Raw genomic sequence first — 16,602 nt, forward strand, 5'->3', positions numbered from 1 at the left:
GATCAAGCTGGATTTCTACTAAGACTGTGACAGTTGCGCTGTCAGCTTTTAATCTATCAAGTCCCCATGAAACCTTCTTCAAGTGCTTTTGTGACTTAGTAGGTCTTTTGTAGTGTCCCTTTTTATATAAAATGTTTTGATCAAATTCCATCTCGTGTTCCATCCAGCTGTAACATGCATCCAGTCATTGTACAGAAATTTGGAGGACGACATTCCTTGCAGCTGACACACAACTTTGTGTTTGGCTGACAGCTCAAGAAATTGCCATTCAGGAACTGGAATAGAAATCAGTCTTAGTCAAACAGACAGGAGTGTTGGCACTGCTGTGAATTTTACTCACTCCTTAGCAAGCTTGAAATGTTGTGACAAATGATAAGTATGTTTAGAATGATTGAAAAAATGGGTCTGCATAAAAAGATATTTCTTTATTAAGGATGTTTTATTGACATGACTGTCTATGTCAGTCCCCCTGGCAACTCCCTTCAAGACTTGCCCCTCCATTTGTGCCTGAACTCAGGCTGTACACAGAAGGAGTGTATAAGGCTTGCATAGAAAAATAAGGTCTTTAAGAAACATAAGGTCAAAAAACCACAGTTTTAAAAAGGCATTTGACAAATTGACTTGTAATTCACTAGATTTCTGGGGCATCTTTGCAGTCATATTCTTTCCTTCTTCACTCCCTTGCCAATGGCTGGCATGCAAGTCCAAATCACTGAAGTCCATTCTAACCCTTGAGTGATGAAGAATATCTGTTCCTTCTTGGATAACTCATTATGTCCTCTAAGGGAGCAGATATCTATGGTTAAAGATAACATTAAGATTAGTAAAATTAAAATTAGTAAAATTGTTTGAATTATCTATGGAATCATTAGACAGATAAAGTGACCAAAAGATCTGGAGAAGGATTTAGACTGTACAGGGCTGGTGGAACAGGTTTGGTACGCAATTAAATACATATCTAGGGAATCCCTGAGGACACAATGGAGAAAAATGCAGAGGATTTAACCCTAGACTGTTGTTCCTTTTAAAATACCAAGTGTTATCATAGACTTGGTGGATAGAAAATGGCATTCAAGGAACATGGACTTCAGAAAGTTTATTTTTTGTGCTTAGAATCTCTTAAGAGGTGGTCATAAGAAATTGGTTTCCTTCAAGATGAGGAAGTAAAACAAAGAACTCTCCACAGGAGAGAAATAATGTCCAATTTGAGCTGGACAGAAAAACATTTTTCAGCAAGACTGGTTTAATTCTATTTATGTAGCAAGACATGAAACTACTGAGCTGGCTGCAAGGCTGACTGTAATGCAGTGTCATAGCAACAGATGCTGGCCTCACGGGCATGACAAAAGTTGGAAGTCTCTGAAGGCATCAGAAGTCCTCCTTACACATTCAGCTGTCAAAAGCTGAATGGGGCACCTGGGAGCCTTGTTACATGCAGATCTCTGGGGACTACAAGGTCAACATGGCTAACAGTGTCAGAAGTGCCTTGTAAGCATGAAGTGTGGGATTCCTGGAATCCCTAACCTGCCCCTAACCTCTGTAAATTTTGTTCAGAACAAGGCTTCCCTACAGGCAGATTCAGAGAAGGGCAGTAGAGGAATTCACAGTGCAGTCTCCCCGTGAGTCTTCCTTATGAAAGGCACCTTCCAAGGGTACCTGCATTAGCCATGTGAAGATTGAAAATGCCTTCACACCCTCATGTTCTTGAAGCCCTTACAAAGTAGAATGGTGTGAGAGGAAATCTTCATAGGTCATGAACCCTGACTTATTTATTTGAATTTTTAACACTGCATCTCCTAACTTCTCTGGGTTTTACATGCTATGCAAGTATATCACTGAAAGATAATAATGGAACACTACTCAGGAATACCCCAAAGCACTAACCACAAGCATTCTTTTCTGTGAAATTAGAAACATATTTAAGTAGCAGGGGCAAAAGCATTCCAGGGAGATACTTATAATGCAATCAAATTTACCACCTTTAAGTACTCTGGCATGAATTCCAGAAGCTATTATGCTCATTAAGAATCAGACCAGGAGGAAATTTCTTTGTATACAATTTAAATGCAGCCTGAAAATAAAAACGAAAATGTGAATATTGTCCCCTTTGTTCCCTATGGACAACAAGCTATACCACATTATTGCCCCATATCATTATGTGTGATGAGTAGGCTGTAGAACACAAAGCCCTGGCCTAAGCTTACAATGGAATTGGAAGGAGTTCATTATTACTTGTTTCAGATACAAAGAGAAGAGGCAGAATGAAATAAATCACCAAAACACACCTGCCTGTGCTTGAACACCTCAGTTTTCTCTCAGAATCAACACAAACACAGTTTAGTTTAAACAAAAGGGAAGGAATCACAACCAGCAGCATTAAATCATTTTAAAAATTATCAAATAAATGTGGAAGTATTTTACATAATCTTTATTTTTCACAGATAATTTTTTATTTGTTCAGTTTTAGAATATTTCCACAAAGAGACTCATTTTAGGTAATCAAAGCATACTGAATTTTCCCATTGTAGATCTTTGACTCCTACTTCTAAAAGATCTAGACATTTAGTTCTCAAAAATATGTATGGCACCTATTTCTTCTTTATGTGTATGTGTGTAGCTGTCAAATTCTTAATTTCACTGAACTCCTTAATTCTCAGACACAATTTATCAAAACACAGCTTCAAAATACATCTTCATTAAAAAGGTAGTTGAAGAGCAGGCTTTTCCAATTAGGCAAAAAATGAGACACTAATTTTTTGATGGCAAGTCAAGAAATTTATTTCAGAGTTAGGAACCTGATTTTCTAATGTCTAATTTACATGATTCAGTGTGCTCTAATGCCAGATCACAGGCTAACAAGACACACAGTTCTCTGAAACAAATTGCAAGTTCTCCTTGTGAAGCCACATCATCTTCTATAAATAATTGTTAATTTGGAACACATCTAGGATGTCTGCCTAAAAAAAAGATGAAGACTGGTTCAAGTGACCCATTCAGATGATATTTGATTCCAAAAACTTCCGTACAATTAACTGGCTTTGGTTTTGACAGCTGCCAAGAGCTGACTCTGAGCCAGCAGAACACCTTGGAAGCAAAGGAAGCCAACAGCATCCTGGGCTGTGTGAGGAAAAGTATTGCCAACAGGTCCAGAGGGGAGATCCTTCCTTTGTGTTCTGCACTGGTGAGGCTACATAGGAGTGCTGGGATCAGTTCCAGGCTTCCCAGTACAGGAGAAACATAGAGATGCTGGAGAGAGTCCAGTGAAGGGCCACTAAGGTGATTAAGGGTCTGGGGCATCTCTCTTCTGAGAAAAAGCTGAGACACGTGGGACTTTTTAGTCTGGTGAAGAGAAGACTCTGAGTGCACTTAATTAATGTATATAAATGCCTGAAATGGGGGTGAAAAGAGGACAGAGCCAGACTCCTCTCAGTGGTGGTCAGAGAAAGGACAAGAGGTAATGGGTTAAAGAAGAAATACAGGAAATTCTATTTAAGTATAAGAAAAAAAGAAACAAACAGTTTTTACTTTGAAGATATCAAACACTGGGATAGGTTACCCAAAGGGCCATAGAGTCTTTCTTCTTGGAGATATTAATAAATTGACTTGACACAGCCCTGAGCAACCTGTTCTGGCTGACCCTGTTTTGAGCAGGGATTTGGAGTAGACAAATCTCCAAAGGTCCCTGCCATCCTCAACCATTCTGCAATTCTGTGAAATTAAATCTAAATCACAGAGGCCAGACTCTTAACTAGGACATTATCAGGTTAGGAAGATACTTTGAATGATATTATAATTTTTTTTTAGTGAATTATTTTATTTTATACACAGATTTATTAACAAACAGAGATATTTTTTCTATAGTGTTTCACAATTACTTATTTTCCTTGAGTATCATTCCAATGTTATTGCATGTTAGTTTTGTCTAGGGCAATACCCTCTTCAGCCCTGAAGCTGAACATACATATCACAGTAATACCATATGACCCAACAGGTTGGGTTGTGATCAAGTGACACTACATTAAATGGGATCTATAACAACAAATAAGAAGTTTCACACATCAGGGTGGAGACAGAAAGTAAACTGCCTGACACTAGGAGAATAATTTACCTTTGGTTCTTGGCAGATAAATACCTTTTCCCTTACTACGTTTCACACTGAATTCAGCAATACTGTAAAAGGCATTGAGGGAAAAGTGTATCAAAACTATGGTGTAAGAAAATTAGCATTTCCTTAGTTGTCGTGGCAGTGAACCTACATTACAAGGGACAGAGAGTTCGCAGTAAGAAAAGTGCCCAGTACCACAAGAGCCACTTGAGGTTAGAGTGACCAGAAAGGCTTCTCCCAGGATGCATTGTACTGTTATGGTAATCTACCCCAGTTTGGCTTCCCCGGTTGGCTGTCAGCCTTTACCCCCCCTCACCACTCCCCCAGAGCTTCCCCATTGGTCCCCATTCCCCAGTCCTGCCTTTTCCCCGCCCCCGGATAAAACCCCAGTTCTCCATTGTTCTCTCGACTTTGCCTCTGTAACCTTTGACAGTGTAGAAGCAATAAATGCTCCTGTTGGAATACACGCAAAGACCCTTCCCGTCTCCTTACCCCTGACTCTATACTGAAGCTAGCCGTGCGTTTGTGCATGCATGCATGTGAGCTACAGAGCTGGACTGAGACAGTAATACTTAGTATTTTCCATTTTTATACCTACAAAACCTAAATATCAGTTTTTTAAAACATCAATTGAAATGCTACGACAAGAAGCATGAGCTTGATTTTGAGCTGAAAAATTTCATATTAATAATACGTCTGTCAATCTCATCAGTTTTTTAGTCCTGATGACCTTCTCTTAAATAAGCACTCAGAGACAACACTGAATCCAGCACTCTGATGAGCATTTTCCCTTTCCTGCCAATGGGGTTTACAGTTCTCTCATGTGGATTCTGATACCACTGCGGATTCACACTTCCTATATGGTAACATCAACGTCAGGCCAGGGGTTTGGCAGCTGTTGTGATCCGGTTTAAACCCAGAAACACAAAGCAAGCTAAGTCTCTGTGCATAAACCAGAAAGAACTTAGAAGGTTCAAAATATTCCCAGAAACGAGATTAAAACCAAATGAGGTTAGATGTTGTTGCCAAAAAATTTATGTACTTTATTTAATAGTAGAGAGGCAAAGAGAAGAGAAGAGAAGAGAAGAGAAGAGAAGAGAAGAGAAGAGAAGAGAAGAGAAGAGAAGAGAAGAGAAGAGAAGAGAAGAGAAGAGGAGAGAAAGAAATAGAAAAAAGAAGTGTGCGTGGGGGGTGGGGGAACAGGGAGAGGTGACAGGGGTTAGGTGGAAGCAGATCACCCATCTGAGGGTCCCAACAAAGTCTCGTTGCTCCCCTCCATCTGGTCTGATGGTGGTGAGGGTCCCCTGTCGCCGCCGTGGCCACACTGCTACATGCTGCCACACACCATGTCACGCCACCACACCACACACCACCACACCTCACGCCACCACACCACACGCCAAAGAGTGCAGAACTCCGTGGATTAATATACACTTTGGGCCAGGTGGGAACGCCCACGTGTCTTTCTTGCAGGGGCTAGCTTGACACACTGTCCCTTGCAACACCGAGGGTCTGTTGCATCATCTCTGGTGCAGGGTCTGGGGGCCCCTGTGATGGGCCATGTCACCCCCTTCTGCTGTGGATAAGCCCCCCCGGTGAGGATCCCTCAGCTGGGCTCTGCATAGCAGAGGATGGGCAATCACTGCACCTCTGACCAGAAGCTTTTCCAAGATACCCAGAGCCTCTCTTCCCCACGCCCTTTGGTGGAGGGTCTATTTGAGCCTGGCAGCTGATAGCCCTGGGGCGGTGGTCTCTCCACTTTGGAGGTGTTAAGCCTGTGCTTTGTGAATGTCCCCAGCCCTGAGTTGTTACTTTATCTTACCTTCATCATCGAGCAGTGTCAGGTCTCAGGGCCCCATTCAGGGTGTGGTAATCTCTGCAGCTTTTGTAATACAGTTTTAAAAGTCCTTTAAGAAAATGTTTAAGTCATAAAATATAATATTTCAGTCTCTGACAGCAGCGTAGTGTAAAAACCACACAATCTCTTCCGGAGTTTTCAGACACCCACTGCCAGTGCAGTTGCCAAGAATTGTTTCTTGCAGAATAACACCAGTGAATGATCCCTGAAAATAGGAACCTTTGCCCAACAGAGCCATACCTGAGAGGAGTGAGCCAGCCAGGTTAAGGCTATTCCCCCTGTAGAGCTGAGGCTGCTGTGGGGGCAGTATCCTTGACCAGCTGTGTTCAAAGGTGCTCGTTGAGGGATAACCTTATGAAGTCCACCAGTTCAAGCAGGTCTAAGTGAAACAACATTCATACAAGAGAAAGAAAAAAATGACATTACTGGAAAGATACAAAACTACAGAATTAAAAAAAAAAAAAAAAAAAAAAAAAAAAAAAAAAAAAAAAAAGTGAAATGTTTTATTCATAACTTATGGTCTCTTTCTTCAGTTGAGTAAATGTTGAAGTTCAGTGTAGTGTTGTCTGATACTGCCACATATCTGAGTTCTGTGTCATCACAAACATTATGTCAGAAGAGCTGATTTACTGCCAGAGTACATATCTGGTGAATGCCAGGAGATAATTTCACATTTACTTACTGTTATATAAAAGTCTCTTCCAAAATACTATTCTAAACATGGCATTTTATTAGGCAACTATTTACCTAAACTTCCTTTTATGAAGTAGACAGGATAGAGCTGATGAATAATGTGGTTTATCCAACAAATATATTCTGAGATCTGGTTCGTTTTTTATTTTTAGATGTTCTTGATTAGTAAACAACTAGAATGATATATCAGAAGAGTGTGTGAGGAGGTTAATTGCACTAAGACTACAATACAGCCAAAAAAAAAGTGACATTATATTGCCTTATGTGCCTTTTGTATAATAGTGTCTTTTAATAATACATTTTTAAAGGATACAAAAGCTGAAATAGCATCCTTACATATGCATCCACGTACAGAGAAAAACAACGTAATGCTGAAATGTAGTGCTGGCAAAACTGTCAAGGAGTAACTTTTGGGTCACAAAACCAAATTATTCTAATGCCAAAATATTTTGTGTATCTCAGACTGTGATATCTGTTCAAGAAACAGTAGTTCCTACAGTAGTTTCCTGTGTCAGTGCATAGGATACAGGGAATATTTAATGCAACAGAGCAAAGTACGGAACTACCTCTTCAGTAATGTGTCTCCACAGCACAGCCATTCCATGTTTTATTTCAAAGAGGTTTTATAGTTGTTATTATTATTATATTTGCATTCTTCTATTCTAGCTCTGTAGAGGAGTTGACACACAGCAGAGAGCTTGGTGGGGCTGTGACACAAGTTTTACAAAAAATCCCCCTTTACTCAAAAGCACTAAATAGACAGAGTTGAATAAATAAGAGTTTCCAGCCCCCTGCTGTTTACACCAGGCTGTGCTGATGTCTCCCTAGGAGCAAGATGATCACCTCCTGCTGCTCAAAAAAATTTCTTGCCCAGCAGAATGTGGAGAATTTCCTTGTACAGAAGAAAGTGCTACAGAAGGTGTGTTTAGGAAATGTTAGAAGGGGGGTGGTTGATTTTCCCTCACCTGCAGACAACTTGGGATATTCCACTGGTGGCTGGTTAATATATAATTTGTTAGCTACCTTTCAGGTATCTAAAAGAGTAACACTTGACTTCAAAATTTATGATTGCCACTTTCTTGTTCTGTCAGTTTGATATAAGACCCAAGTCTATGTTCTTTCTCTATAATCTATTTTGGTTAATTTGCACATGAAAGAGCTGTTAAGTGCCCCATCTTTTTTAGGCAGTAAGAATATTCAAGGCAAGTGTATCCTATATTTAATTATTTTTCAAAGAGGCAGAATTTCTTAAATACTTGTAAGTGCCCTGTCTGTATCTCTGGAATTCTTGAATTCCCAGTCAGTTCAGCCTAACTTTAAAGAGAAAAAAAAATGGATCATGATCATGGAAAAAATTCCCATCTACTAATTACAAAACTGAATCTCTGCTGATCTTCAAGTGGTTTTATCTTTGATTTAATGCCTTAATTTAATTCACTGTTTCTTTAGAAAAAGATAACATTCACATCATTGTCTTTCTCAATAACACCTAATAACACTTAATATTCACCATTCAGATACCCAAGGACATCACAAATCATATCTCCCATGGAGATGCAGTCACTCTGCTGTGACGTTCCTCAGTAACCTGTAGTCCTGCTGCACGAGAAGGAATACCTCATTTAAACCAAAACCTAGGGTAGTTGAATAAAAATGAAAGTCAGGGCTGAGCACTGTCTGTCCGAACCTGAGTGCCAAAGAAAGAAAATAATCTCCTAGATAAATCCTCTCATTATTTGACACAGATTGGCTCAATGGAACCATTTACAACATGAATTCACAGGCAACTCTATAAGTACAGTGAAGGAGACAATAAAATGGAGAATAAGAGCAAACAAGTGGCACAGAAAAGGGAGACCAGGAATTTTCTAATTGTCTTTGTCACTGAATATGGCATTTTCTACTATGACAGCCAAGTTGTGCTCATCTTTGTCAGTGTTTGATGCCCCTCCCTACCCTACTTGAGAGTTTGGCACACACATCAGGTATGTGTATTCTCAGTAGGGAGCTATAATCTTATGTCATATTTAAATCTGATTAAAAGTTAAACATTTCCAATCTCCCTCTGTCAGAACATTGCATAAGTGTGATATAAAGTCTACATCTATACTAGAAAATAATATTGTCTTTGGGACACTTTCTAATCCTGAGGCAAAATAACAGTGTCATGCATCTACTAAGCAAACTCCCTTGGTCATTAACACAGAACACAGGGATGTACTGTGGCCAATGGTAATTCCTTAGGAATTGTCCAGGGAGTGATTGCTAACTTAGGCAAAGCCCATACCAGGGACTGAGCAAACAACCCAGGACCTTATAAAGAATGTTTGAGCCTATGCCTTCAGTGTATATTTTAAAACTGTAGATGTAGCTGCCTGGTTAGATCTCCCATCTCAGGGTGAAGTTCTCTTACTGCCAGTGAATTGCAATAATGCCCATTAGTGCTCACTCTCTATTCAGTTCTAGATCAGTATAGATTCCTGGGACAGAGATAAAGCTCACCACAAACCTCCACTTAACTTCTCTGCCTTCCTTTTCTCTCCATAACTAGCCCCAGTGGAGCAAAGAAAAACAAACAGGTTTCAAGAACAGGAGCTGGATTCCTTTTCTGATTTGTGGTCAGTGGGAGAAAAGGAAGCTCTAGGACTCCTGGCAAGGTAGATGGGAGCACATACAGGAACCAACTGCAGAAGATGGATGGTATTCACTGAGCAGAAGAACTGCATGGACCTTTTGCCCAAACAATTAGCTGAAGCAGAAGGTAGACAATATTCTTTTTTAGATTATATTTTTCTGAGAAACTCTGAGTCCCCAAACAGCAAAATTCCTCTTCCACTGAAAGGAAGGGAGAAAAGTGGAAGGGGGAAGGGCTGGGGGGTGGGGGACAAGGAGAGGTGTAAATGTATTTTTTCTCTTAGAATGCTGATTCTTAGCTGATTAGGTATTTATGTTTTCTGAGTGCTCATCCAACTCGCAGTGCATTGCTTCAACACTGTCTTTACTCTGGGTGGTTCAGTTTAGGTGGATTTGCAATTCAGGTGAGTTGAAAATTTAGCCACAATTTTTAAATAAACAAACGAAAACGTTTTTTACTGAGCACAATAATGAAGCAATTTTTCAATTTTTCATCAAGTTTTGCAACTTAGAGGACATTTATAAGGATGACAAATCACTTTTTTTTTCCCCAGAAAACCAACTCCTGTAAATTTCTAGTTCTTTTTTTCCAAATGAAGATGCTAGACCTTCTTTAAAAATGTTTGCAATAATTTTTATAGTATATGAAAAAAATATTTTTCTATGTCCTATTGTTAAGAAATGGAAGAATTGATTTTGTTCAAGCAAGCAAGCAGGAAATCAACCTTTTGCAGTTGTTTGGTGAGTAAATTTTTACCCCCTGTGGTTATGCTTTGTCAAAATTACAGGCCTTTGAAAACAAGGTGTTATAATAGAAAATGTCAGTCATCCTTAATAACAGATTGACTTAATAACTCTGCCTATGATGCAGAATATTGTAAAAGAGAAAAGAGAAAAAGAAAGAAAAACAAGATTTTAAAAATAATTCAACTTACAGATCTGAGGAACAGTTTGAAATTCACACAGGACTTGTTTAGCCTCTGGTAAAAACTGCTACCAGAAAAAAAAAACCACTACTCTTTCATCTCTGTAACACTATGAACTAAATTTTTAGCAAAATCTTAGACTTACAGAAATGGATGGCTCTCAAGGGGATGTGAAATGCACTTTCAAACCTCTCATTTTTCAGATGAGGGGCTAAAAGCAGAAGAGATCCATGAAGACTTCAAGATTTTTACCTTGGTAGCTATAACAATATTCAGTGTTTCCCAAACATTTTTCATATTCACTTTGCTATGTCATACATGCAAGACTGTCTTGGGGTGACAGTGACATTAATAATGTTTGGAATATGGTAAGCCATGGAAACTGAAACATATTTCCTTTTTAGAGAAGTAGAGAGAGCCTTCAGCTAGGAAAAAAAGATACTAGCTAATTTTGGAAAATATGGACAATTACTCTCCAAGCCATCTTTTCAACGGACTAGAAGCCCGTGGTCTCTGAAGTTCTTAATCTGGAATAGGACAACATTTTTGTGAAAAACTAACTTGAAGATATTTTTGGAGGTTGAACTTTTTCACATACTCTTAGCTGAAGATGGTCTTAGGGGATATAACAATAACCTTACTTAAGAACCCAAAATTCAGATCAGTGGACTAGATATGTACACTTTGACTAAGAGAATTCCACAATTAGAACATATGCCCGAATGCACAACTATTTTGTACAGTCTAGGAAAGTACAATTAACAGTAATCAGAGGTCTGAAGACATGGGAAAAATGGAAAATTTCATATGATAACTGTAATATCCAGTAAGCTGTCGATCAGAAATTGAGAACAATTCTATCACTGGTCTTTTATTCATAAAGTGAACATATATTGTTCAAAATTGGTTTGTATGAGCCTCATGATGTTTGCATGGACCATTGTTTGATGTTTGGTAAATACATTGTTTGATAAGTATGAAATAAAGAGTCACATACAACAACAGGACTTCTGGGTGAATAACTATCTGAAAAGTACAACATATAAATTGTAAGGAATTCGGTTGAAACTGGACACACAAATTAACTTCAAGGAACTTTAAAAAGTGAGTTAAAACTGTTGAAGTGTTATGAAAAAATGGATAGTACAAAACAGGGATATGAAGTTAGTAATGAATACAAGGAGAGGAGATAGTAATGAAAGAGGGGAAATGAAGAAAATGAATGGAGATATATGTAAAATCAGATAATTTCATTTGTAAAAAAAATGAAACTAAATAAAACAGAAAAGTGTTCTGGGATTTCTAACGTCTTAAACAAGTATGAAGTGTCATCCAATTAATCTAATGATACTGCACAGTCAATTTGCTGCTGTAAACATCAGTGAACATTTTGACAGCAGAAATCATGACTGACTGCTCAAGGACAGCAAATACAGCACAAAGCCTATCTTCTTTCCAGCTTACGAATTTACAAGATGCTGAGCATGAAAAGTGAGAAGATAAATGAAAGACAACATCTTTTAATATGCAACGTCTCCCTCTGCCAAAGTAGGAGAGTGATTAGATTAAAAAAAAAAAAAAAAGAGGAAAAACAAATTCAAGATGTAGTAAAGTAAGCATAACAGCATTGCTGGTTTGTAATGGCATTTCTGCCATCATTTATCACTCAAAATATATTCGTACACCTCTGCTGCATCATTGCACCCCAGTGCAGTTGTGGCAATGTATTCATAATCACAGAGGGCGTGCTGAGGGGAAGAGTGGAAAATTTAAACAAGAGTGAAAATCTGAAAAAGCATCCTTTGTTCCTATTCAGTATGCAGTGAAAAGAAGAAATAATAAATGACATATAGAGAGAATAAGAAATAAGGACAGTAATAATCTTCTTATAAGCATTGTATCACAGGCAACCCACAACCCTGACTGGCTTTTTAACATCAGGACAACAGGAGACATAAGGAATTTCATGTCACCTGAAAACATCAGACAAGAATTTCAGTCATTGTGTACCAAGCCCTACAGAGTTGCTAACCTGAACTTCACATAATAAAGCAGCCAAAAGTCCTATATATGAAAAAATGTGTCCCCTGATGTCCCCTGTTACCTAGTTCTCACTCACACATTGATTCATCACATGATCCTGAATGGACAACTAAGGGAAGCTGTTTTCACTATTCTCAAACATAGTTTATCACAGATGAAACCCATCTGATCTTTCCTTTTCCCACATCTGTCCTCTCGAGGCTCTGTAGAGGTAACAGCTTGGATTTTGATTACATGGCACTGTTTTATTCAAAGTTATTATTTATTAGTATTGCGTTCATATGAGTACAAAAAAAGTCACTTTCAGAAAATTGCATCTTTTGACTCAGGTAGCTCCTACCTTCGCAATCTCTCAAAATAAATAAGAATAAACTTACTCTTACTTCTCTTTGAAATCCTGTTTGACAATTTTGATTCCTACAAATAAAACTTAGAGCCCTTGATACTAAGTAATGATTAGCAACTAGAGTTTAAGGAGAAGAAAAAAGAAAAAAGTAGACTTCAAACAAAGGCATAGGTGAGGAACATACTGCCTTTGGAAGTATCTCCATGGTGTTATAAGTGGCTGAGCTAAATGGTTCAAAATTTTTAAGTGAGTGAAGTTAGGTCAGAAGAATTCCCACCTCTACTAACTCGGTTACAGAGTAGATGATAGACACTGACAAGATCTAGGTGGATGACAATCTTTTAACTGTCTGCTAAAATGAAACTTTTTTGTCCCACTGATAAAACTAGCTAGAGAGAGGAAACACTAGTCAATTCTAATTTATGGGCAAGGTGTTCAATCTCTCCTCAAAACACTTAAGTCATTGTTGATTCCCTGTTATTTAACTGGAGGTAAACACTTTTGTATCTGTCAGTTTATCTCAGTTGTAAGGGGCCAAATTATAACAAAAGTTTTCAGATAAGTGAAATATTCTCCTAAACTTTTTAGTACTTTGTCTTATTACCCTTCTGAATGAGAAACTGGCCTTTAACTCTCTAATTGATAATTGATAAATTGTTAATTGATAAATTGATAGTTTAAATGAATGTACCTAATTCAAGTCACTACATCAAAGTCTGTTCATTTAGAACAAACATGCCAGGTTATAAAATGCCCACATATAATCTTGGAACATTGTGAGCAGGTGAAAAGTTAAGTTATGGACAGCATCTTAGAATTAATTTAATTTTCCTAAATGAAAATTTTAATAATAACTTTCAGAGTCCTGTGTGACCAAAGAAAACCAGGTGCTTTCTGTGAAGGCTGTGCTGTGGGTCTTGCCTTTGCCAGGCTACCATTTCCAAAGTCAGAAAGAGAGCATTTATCAGGAAAAGGCACGAAGAGTGCCATGATTTCCTTGTGCATGCAACATGTACATTTCCCCAGAATACTTAAGACAGCAGGTTTTAATATGTCTCTAAAGAGAAAACAGTTCTGCTGGATGAAGCCTGTCTTGTGAGAAACAGAAACATGCATATGAATTAATGAAAGACAAACTAGACCTATAAAACAAGGTTTATGCTGGTGGTGAAAGTGCTCACTTGTCACAACAGATGCTGGGATCATCATGAAATGGAGACTTGGTCACTGCTGACTTTGGTCCGTGAGTCAGCTGCCCTTGCCACACAAGCAGGGTATACCACTTCTACTCTCACATGCTCAGTCTTAGAAAAGTAGGTGCCAATATTTACTACACTTTCTGTGATTTTTAAAGATATGAAACATGGTAGCTGACTATCTGTAGAGGGATTCCTTGTGGAACATGGGCATATGATACCCCAGGAAAGACTGGCCAACCCAGGGCTGCTGAGGAAGAACCCCTGAACTGGCCCCTGGCTGCAGGCAGGCCTGGAAGACACCTGGCAGCAGGCCTTGAAAATCCTTGGCAAAGTTATACACTGGTTGGCTCCCCCACTGCTTAGAGGCTGTCTCGTGGGAATAGGGCGTGAATCTTTGCAAAGTAGATATAAGTTGGTGTAAGTAAACAATAAGGGGAGAATGATGCTCAAATCATATCGGTGTTCATGTCGTTACTCTGGCCGGCTCTCCTGCACTCGGGATCCCCCGCCGCTGCTAAAACTATCCATGCAGCTCATCAATAGAGATTCACCAAAGTGGGATTCAATGGGATGTTGTCAACAGCAACATTTTCAAAGGGATTTTTAGATCTGGACATGATTCCATCCAATTTACACTATACTTGAAATAACGGCAAAAAACAAACACAAATCTCTATTTTTACACAATTCCCTTATAAATCAACAATCCTTCAATTAATATACACACTGGTACATTCAAATGTGGACTGCTCACAACCTAAAAAAGCAATTTTGGTTGGAAATATGATACCAGTATGAGTAAAATGAAACAACAGTACTTTTGATATCACTGAATATTTACCTGCCCTTAATTGCATGCAATAATAACATCTGCTTCCCAATAACTTCCTAATAACAATGAGGAATTATTTTGTAAGAGGGGAAGAATCAATCTGTCCTTTATTAAAAATTGTAACAGCTTTTATGCAAGAAAAAATTAAAATCTGGTTTTGTACTCATTAATTCCAGTATGGAATTATGATCTATCCTTACCTGAAAAAGGATCTTTTATGGTTTATATTGAATTATAGAGAACAGTGTTTAAAACTCTTTGAACATTTAATAAAGCTTTACATTCCAGAAAGTATTAAGTAATTTACTAAGCAAAAAATGCTTTCTAAAGTAAGAGGCAAAATCTGGCTTGGATAAAATGTTACACACTGAAGGTAAAGTATCTAAATAATGGTATTAAGGAAATGTCTTATTTTAGTTTTATTGAATCAGTCTGATGCAATTTATGTGTCAGACCACAGAACAACTTAACCGTAACTCAAACTGGGTTTGTTTCTTTTGGGAATAAATTACGGGCATGTGATTCAGTTAAACAAGAATAAAAAATGCTTTCTCCTGGGCTTTGACCTCATCTCATGCAACTCCCCACAGAAATTGGAGGAAAAGGTGTGACTGTCATCTACTCTTTCATGCAGGTCACATAACCCAGGACCTCTCCATATGCACAGTCACTTTAATGATTTCCAGTGTTATGCTTGCAATCACCACAGCTGGATTTTGTTCTTATATTCTTGGAAATAGAGAAATGGATGAAAGTAAGTGGCTTCAACTCTGTCATCAGCCACAGGAAGCTAGGCAGCAAATAAAATTGTCAAAGAGCCCAAGTTCACAGCTATAGCTGTATATTTGGGTTCCAGATGCCCCTTTCATTCTCTTGACAGCCATTTCCACAACCTGCTCATTTCCCTGCAGTGAATTAATAGCTTCATTTCCTACAGCAGCAGCGATGATGACACATTTGGCCAGCCAAATTTTCCACAAATTGGGCAAACCCTCTCACCACCTATGGTTACAGTCCAGACCAAGGAAGCTGCACTACGTGCAATAAAGAAGCAGAAATCAGAGTGCCTTTCTGGACCATTGCTTCCCACTTTGCAAAATTGCCTTGTACTGCAATATCTTGAAAACCAGACAGCAGCATTTTATATCAATTTCTGAAATCATTTTATTTCAGTTGGCAATAATTAGTTTTAAAATTGAGTATGTGATGGATGTTAAAAAAGGTACTAAATCAAAGAATAAATAGCTCAATAAATATTTACCATTAAAAGCGGTCTTTGTTCCACATCATTTCCAAAGTTCTTCTAATCAGCCTCTGATTTATAAGTCAAGAAGAAAAAAAAAAAATGTACCTTATCAGCTCTCTCTGCACCCAGAATGTCTCTGAAGAGAATGTAAAGAGTGCTCATTTAAAATTGTTCTTTATTTATACACCAAATGAAAGTACTTTATAGGCAGTTGTATTTCACTACAGGCTTATTTCAGGTCACCTTAGACAATATCTTTCAGATCTGATGAGGATATCACACTGCTTTTCATACTTGAATAACTTCACTGAATTCGGGTAGTCCTTTCTGATTTACACCCATGTAACCGAGCATAAGATCAGGCAGCTGTTCTTTCCCAAGAGACTGGAATTAACATTCCAATTTCAGGGAAGGTCTATTGCAAGGCAAGTAAAGACCTTGCAATGTCTTGATGTTAATGTGCTGTATCCCATCCATGCTAATCATACCAGGACAGAGTCTCAGCTGCTGCAAACAATTGTAGCTTCAAGATTTCACCTGAGTTATAACCTTCTCACTAGCTGAAAATCCAGCTAATCGTTCTATAGTGCAGTCTGCAGCACACCAGGAGAGTATAATAAATTCTTTATGTAATTAAATGGGGAAAAATACATTAATGGGGCATTATGGCTGTGGTGTTATGCACACAAAAGACAACATATTTAAAATTATATTCCCCCA

The sequence above is a fragment of the Aphelocoma coerulescens genome, chromosome 3 (genome assembly GCF_041296385.1).
Source record: "Aphelocoma coerulescens isolate FSJ_1873_10779 chromosome 3, UR_Acoe_1.0, whole genome shotgun sequence".
NCBI classification, from domain to species: Eukaryota; Metazoa; Chordata; class Aves; order Passeriformes; family Corvidae; genus Aphelocoma; species Aphelocoma coerulescens.